Source organism: Nymphaea colorata, chromosome 5 (genome assembly GCF_008831285.2).
Source record: "Nymphaea colorata isolate Beijing-Zhang1983 chromosome 5, ASM883128v2, whole genome shotgun sequence".
Lineage (NCBI taxonomy): Eukaryota > Viridiplantae > Streptophyta > Magnoliopsida > Nymphaeales > Nymphaeaceae > Nymphaea > Nymphaea colorata.
In genome coordinates, this window is record NC_045142.1 from 18,924,913 (window position 1) to 18,932,291 (window position 7,379).

At 36.8% G+C, this 7,379-nt stretch overlaps 1 long non-coding RNA gene across 1 annotated transcript; it reads right to left on the minus strand.

Moving 5' to 3' along the window:
• Positions 1-462: 462 nt before the first annotated feature.
• On the minus strand, positions 463-5,535 carry LOC126410099 (uncharacterized). Its single transcript, XR_007573494.1, has 3 exons — positions 5,449-5,535; positions 4,746-4,924; positions 463-792 (listed from the first exon to the last, which is right to left on the minus strand). It is a non-coding gene; the product is annotated as an uncharacterized LOC126410099 (long non-coding RNA).
• Positions 5,536-7,379: the final 1,844 nt, after the last annotated feature.

The window sequence follows — 7,379 nt, forward strand, 5'->3', positions numbered from 1 at the left end:
AGGGGAAGTCAACAACTCGATTTTGAAAAACAAATGAAAGGTAAATTTGCTTAGAGTGGTGCATATTTCACCTTGATGTTGGAGTGACTAGTTAGCATATTTAATTATATTTTTGACTTGGAATATAAATATAACTGCACTCGGCTAAATTAATTTCCTAATTTCAATCTTAATTTGAACATGCCAAGCCATTGCTTGCATGTCACCTTAGACATTTTTCATTGCTTTATAAGCTTTGTAATTTGGGTCCTTCCTTCACCGACAATTAATTAATCAAAGTTATGACCATTATCTGTGAAATGATTTTGGGTAGAGGGCATTTGGTCCATAATTTCCCTTCATTGGAAGTAAATTCAGTGCTAGTAAGATACTTGCGTGTTACAGCCTGAACGAGCAAAGCTTAGGATGTATATTCTGGTCACTTTCGTCAAGAGGAGCCTATTTAGATGATGAAACAAATTCATGGAAAGCTATACAGGTTAATATTACATGACAAAATTATATGGGGTACCTAGCTAGAGTCGAGCATAAATTTAAACTTGAGAGCTTGTGTGGAGATCAAGTTGACTCAAGCACTAAAGGAACACAGTTAATTTAAATGGAAATTTACCATTTAAATTATTCGGAACACAGTTGATCAAGTTGACTTCCTTTTCCTTTTGATGATGATCAGCAACGTTGTTTTATACATGCCCGTCAAACGATCAGATATCGCAGCCCTATATATGCTTTTGTGGAAAAGCCCATTTGGTGGCCAGCAGTCGAATTGGGGTGCAAAGAAAATTCTGCGATCTGCATGCCAGGGAACAACCGAAAATGAAACTCAGGAGATGCACATTTATATATTGACCAAGAAGAGGATCGACCTTTTTTGTTTTTTCCTTTCCCTTTTTGAGGGCCATCTTGGTGGAAGGCCTCCTGTTGCCATTTCTCTTCCTCTATGGTGGAGACTAATTTTCAGGCTATAAATAATCTTTCCTAATATCGAGTGGCAATGGCGGAGAGTAGCAGCTGAGTGCGTTTAGATAATAAGCAGATGCAAGAACTGGTAAAAGAACGAGCCAGCTGGGTGGGTGGGTGCCCTCTGGAAGACTGGAAACGACGGTAGCTAAGCGAGGAGGAGGGAGGCGCCGTGGCTGTCACCGGATCGATCGACAAGATAAGTATGGCTCCGCACCTCCTTGCCTCCCAAGCTGGCAACCTTCTTGTTGCTTGGGGTCTACAAATTACTATATATGCGTGGGGATATCTCACATTGCCCCCCCCCAATACCGCCCTTGCCTTGATGGCAAACACAAGGCACACAAACAACCATTTCCGTGTAGCGTATGTGAAATAACAAAGCGGACATGTTCAATTTTTAGAGAGAGAGAGAGAGGGAGCTATCTGACTAAATGAAAATATATTAAGACAAAGAAGAAACAAGCATCCCTGCTAGAGCCACCCTATATACACCATCGTTACATCATAAACTATCGGCATCATCAATATAATGACACCTTTTTTTCTGATATTCTTTTGAAAATGTTAGTCATCTGAGAAAATATTCCACATTCAATAGGATTGAATTGTCATATATATATATAGTTTAAAAAATAGTAGTCTTCTACTTACATCAACTTCCTTGTCTTTTAATCTTCCGGTGAAATCATGTCAACGTTCACATAAAAGTCATGTTTATTTAATGTTAAAAATTTATAGTGGTGCTTTTTAGTTAATTTTTTTGCCAAAATAGTCCAGTTTTGTCACAGCAGTCCAAAGTTATCACTGTTGTAGCTTCAAAACCCACAATGTTGGTTTAGCACTACGTGTAAACTTTTTGTACAAAATTTATGTTCACTTATTACTAGTAACTCAATTAAATTGGTTTCTTTGGCTAGAGCTTTTACCAAAATAGCCCACCGTTGCAGCTTCAACATCCGTAGAAACCTGCTCAGGGGGACCACGACTTCATATTCCGGTATCTTTAATTGGTACAAATATTAGCTCACAACACCGTACCAGATTCAGATGTCAGATCGATCGGATATTAGCTCACGACTTTGGATTCAGATATCTATATTCGGAACAAATATTAACTCATAACATTGTATTCAAATATCTAAATCTAGAGTTGGATATACATGTTAAGATTTTTGTTATCCAACAAGATATTTATTTAAAACTGAGTTCCAATATGATAGGATAAGAGTTTCTAATTAAAATTTAATTCATTCCGATTTCTTAACTGGATGTTCAGCTTTTTTTTATTCGGGTATCTGACTTTTAAAAGCATTTTGAATGGATTTCAGATCTGGATCTGATCAATTAATATCCCCAAGTGCCAATGGTTTTGTAAATACTGGCTGTCCAAAGAACTGAAGTAAAAGACCCAAAAAAAAAAAGTTCTTTTCCAGAATACACACACCGTTTTATTTTAGAAAAAAGTGCGAAAAAACGTGAGAAAATGAAATGCCGTTTAAAACTTAAAAAAACACGTTTTTTTAAATTAAAAACAAAAAACACGTTTTTATGACGTTTTTTTCGGTTTTTTCATTTTTTTAATGTCAACCAGTTTTTTTATCATTTTTTTATTTGGTACAGATCAACCTATCTTTTGATGCTTGTGTTATTATTTTCGCATTTATTTTATTTTCTCTCATTTTTGTCTATTTTATTTTTTTAACTACTATTTTTCCTGTATTTTTCGAGTCCATCTTATTATACCCAAGAAAACCCTTGTTATTTAAAACTCCGAGATATTATTTGTGGCTAAGATTAGACTTACACACCAGGGACATTGTTTGTTGGCCTTTGATTCTTTAGTGGATGACCAATGTGAATTTTAAGTTTTCCAACATCGACATTTACAATAATAGTACTCCATGATCAGTTATCACCCACCATTTATATTAAGCCGTAGACGTGATCAGGTTGTGGTTTGGCCTCATAAATACGTTCTCCAACTTCAAAATCAACAATTGCAGGGACTTCACCAATGAACATGCATGGGACTCATATCGACAATAAATAAGATCTTGTGGAAGCAAGCATGTTAGGTTAATCTCAGGCAACGGAGGTGTTGATAGATCAGAGCATTAAACTTCTGCTGAGACTTTAAACAATTTCAAGTTGCTGATGATTTCTTCATCAAATTTCTTGTTCTATTTTCAATTATTTTGCAGAATGCATCCATGTTTTAGGTAGTTTGATTTTTTCATTGCATTGCAAGAAAATAATGCAACTTTTATGTATATCTCGAACCTGCAACTGGCAACCAACAAGACATATACATGTTCAATTTTGTTGAGAAAACGTGAGAGACGTGGAAGACGCGAAGAGAGTAAATGAGAGAGATAGAGAGCTGACTAAATGAAAAAATAATAAGAAAGGAAATGGGAGACAACTATATATATATATATATATAATTTATCATGGTAGTTGGGGCGATGATACTCGGTAAAAAACTTTTTCGGGCCAATAAGAGGGCAGTCAATTTGGCAGCTTGGGGCCAGCCTACATCCTATACAAGGATCACGTATCAGACTACCGATTGGAGCTTATTTGAGTCGAAGAATTGTTCAACATAGAAATAGAAATGGAAAGCAAGGTTTCTACACCGCATACTTTGTTCAGGTGAGCGGGGTTTCCAAAGCTAGTTAAAGGGCTGAAACATTCATCCCAATGCTCCAGCTGCATTTCAACTTGCATGTTGGTACCGTCCCTTTTACAACACAGAGAGTTGGCGCCCCACGAATTTGAAATAGAAACTAGTCGCCATCTAGCTCCTCTTCGTTCTTGTTGTGCTAACCCCTTTTTATTAGTATACCAGGAAAATGAGGATAAGAATTTTCAGCATGATTAAGTTAAAAATCTTCTTGATGAGGAATATTGGTGATGTTGGCAATAATTTTAATACAATATATAATGACCAAGTATAAAATTGACACCTTTTGATATGGTCAATCTCCACCTTTCCCCTACAACTAAAGTTTCTATATAACTTGAATTAAGTTACAAGCCAAGACACATGATAATGTGAGATTAAAGTGTAAATGGTGATCTCCATCAGGGGCAGAGCCTGAAATTTTCAGGAAGAGAGCGGAATTAAAGTCTTTAAATTGTGACGGGGCCAAAATATCATTTTGCAAAATTTTTATATAAGACAAGTGAAATTTTATAAAATTTTTCTTGTAATTTTTTTTTTAGGTAGAGCCAGGGCCCGTGCAGGCCCCTCCTTTGCTCTGCCCCTGATCACCATCCAAGTACCTCAATGTCGGAAAACTTATCCAGATATCTCAATGTTGTCTTGAGACAAATCTATTCTCGTGCCAAAACACAAATTTGAGGTGTCCTAATACTGTTTCATTGGGATTTAAGCTAAGTCCGAGGTGTTTAAGTTTCACACATTTAGATAACTGAGCATAGACTTTATCCATGAGCCAAACTTAAAATAATGATGGTCAATAAGATCTTAAATTGAGCCAACTCAAGTTGCCGTTGGTGTCGTAGAATTGAGTGCGGTGTGGTATCAGTGAGGTGTTTGATTGGTGAATTGGCAAATTCACCAATTCTGCTGAATCTGATAAGAGATGCCTATTTAGATGAAACAAATACATGGAAAGCTATACAGCGTAATATTACATGAAAAACTATATGGGGTACCTAGCTAGAGTAGAGCATAAATTTAAACTTGAGAGCTTGAGTGGAGCTCGAGCAAGGTTGATCGGCAAGGTTGTACAGAGTTAATTTAAATGGAAATTTACCTGGCTCTTCCTTTTCCTTTTGATTTTGATGATGATCAGCAATGATGTCCATGGATTAGTCATCTCCTTTTGTCTACATGCCCATCAAACAATCAGATATCGCAGCCCTATATATGCCTTTGGGGAATGAACACTTGGTGGCCAGCAGCCGGATTGGCATGAAGAGAAGATTCTACTAGCTGCATGACAGGGAACCACCGAAAATGAAACTCAGGACATGAACATTTATATACGAACCGGGAAGATGATCGACCTTTTATGTTTTTCCTTTTCCCTTTTTGAGGGCCATCATGTGGTGTTTGCCATGGGAAGGCCTTCTCTCGCGATTTCTCTTCCTCTATGGTGCAGACTAATTTTCAGGCTACAGGGAATTATTTCCTAATTTGAAGAGGCAAAGGAGGAGATCTAGCTAGTAGCAACTGAGTGCATGTATAGCATAAGATGCAAGAGCTGGTAAAGGAATAAGCTAATGGAATGGGTGGCTACACGGCTGGCGCCGGACCGCCAACCCGTTTTGCCTCCAAGCTGCGTCCTACGCAATTTGTCACCAACTTAATTTTATGTATATATCGAGCCAGCAACGGGCAACCTTCTTGTTATTTGGAGTGAAATTAATGGAGCGGAAGGAGTCTCAGATTGCCGATTCATGCATATATGGGAAAGAAATCCTGTAGGCACATAAGTTGCAGGGAAACATGCGTACCTTCAAATGTCTGAGCTTCAAAGACCTGAGTTAGCACTTGTGCCCTTGTTTCCCACCGATCTTCTAAGACTGCCCCTGCCTTGACGGCAAACAAAAGGCACATACAGCCAGGCCGTATAGCGTATGCGAAGCAACAAAGCGGACATGTTCAATTTTTTAGCGAGAGAGAGGGAGAGCTATCCGACTAAATGACAATTCAATTTTTTAGCGAGAGAGAGATAGCTATCCGCAGCGTCAAGATAATAACACCTTTTTCTCTGATATTCTTTTGAAAATTTTAGTCATATGAGAAAATATTCCACATTCAATAGGATTGAATTGTCATATATATATATATATATATATATATATATATTTTGTTTAAAAAAAAGGTAGTCTTCTATTTACATCGACTTCCTTGTCATTTAAACTAAGGTTGCGTAAACAATAGTACGCTTTATTAGCAGCATTAAACTTCCAGTGAAATAATGTCAACGTTCACATAAAATTCATGTTTATTTAGTATCAAAAATTTATATCGGTGCTTTTGGTTAAATCTTTTGCGAAAATATAGCAGTTTTGTAACACAGCACGGTTGTAGCTTCAAAACCCACAGTGATGGTGGCAAAATAGTCCAACTTTTATGTATATCTCGAACCTGCAACTGGCAACCAACCATATATATATGTACATACCTGTTCAAATTTGTTGAGAAAAAGTGAGAGACGTGGAAGACACGAAGGAAGTAAATGAGAGAGATAGAGAACTGACTAAATGAAAAAAAATAAAAAGAAAGCAAATGGGAGACAAGTATATATATATATATATATGAAATTTATCGTGGTAGTTGGGGCGATGATACTCGGTTCAAAACTGTTTCGGGCCAATAAGAGGGCAGTCAATTTGGCAGCTTGGCGCCAGCCTATATCCTATATAAGGGTCACGTATCAGACTGCCAATTGGAGCTTACTTGACTTGAATAATTGTTCAACATAGAAATAGAAATAGAAAGCAACGTCTCTAATCCACCCTATGTACATAACAGGCGTACTTTAATGGGTGGACCCCAGTATATGAACTTTCAGTATTGACCTCTGTGACAGAGAAAGTACAAGGTGTAAATAAATTGTTATAATTTTTCAACTAAACTTGGCAATGAATTGTTAATTCATGTTTTGTTGTTTTCATGTATGCACTTAGTTGACTTTCTAAAAAAAAAGACCTTGATATATCATTTTTTGTCTAAACTGAACTTACCGTTTAATTTTTCCTTCATATTTTGTAACATCAATGTCTGCGCACATGGCGATGTTCAAAATGGATTGATAGATCCAATAACATGAAACACCTATTTATGTATAAGGAAAAGAGTATGTAAGCTGCCAGTGAGTGGAGATTTGTAGTGCCCATTTGAGAAGACATACTTCTTCAGTAATTGGTAAGCATTTTTTCCCAAGGTTGTCCTCTAGCGGCTTAATTAGCTTGCATAAGATGTTTGATTAGAGCTAAATAACCAAGGTGTCTACTCCACATGCCCTGATGGGATTTTTTTTATACCTCTTGTGCATCTTCTTTCGTCAATTATCAGGTGTATTCAGAGTTATGCTTCCTTCAATATCAAACTCTTGCAAAATGAAGTATTGATTGCGTGCTTAGCCTTTGAGCCATCTCTCCCTAGCAAAAAAGGTTTCTATCTTGGTGAAGTTTTTGATGTAGTGGGACCATGAATGATTCTCACTCGTTCTATTCTATTATTAACCTTAGCTGATCCCTTACATGTTGGAAACATGTTTTCCAACTTTAAAAGACTTGTACGAATTGCCTTTCTAGATATAAGTATAGATGCAAGCTAATTAGGTTGTCTACCGTGTTGTTTGGTTACTAATTGGTATGGGGAAAAAGCTATTTGTTATTAAAAAAATCTGAAATTTTGTGAATATCTTTTCACCCTC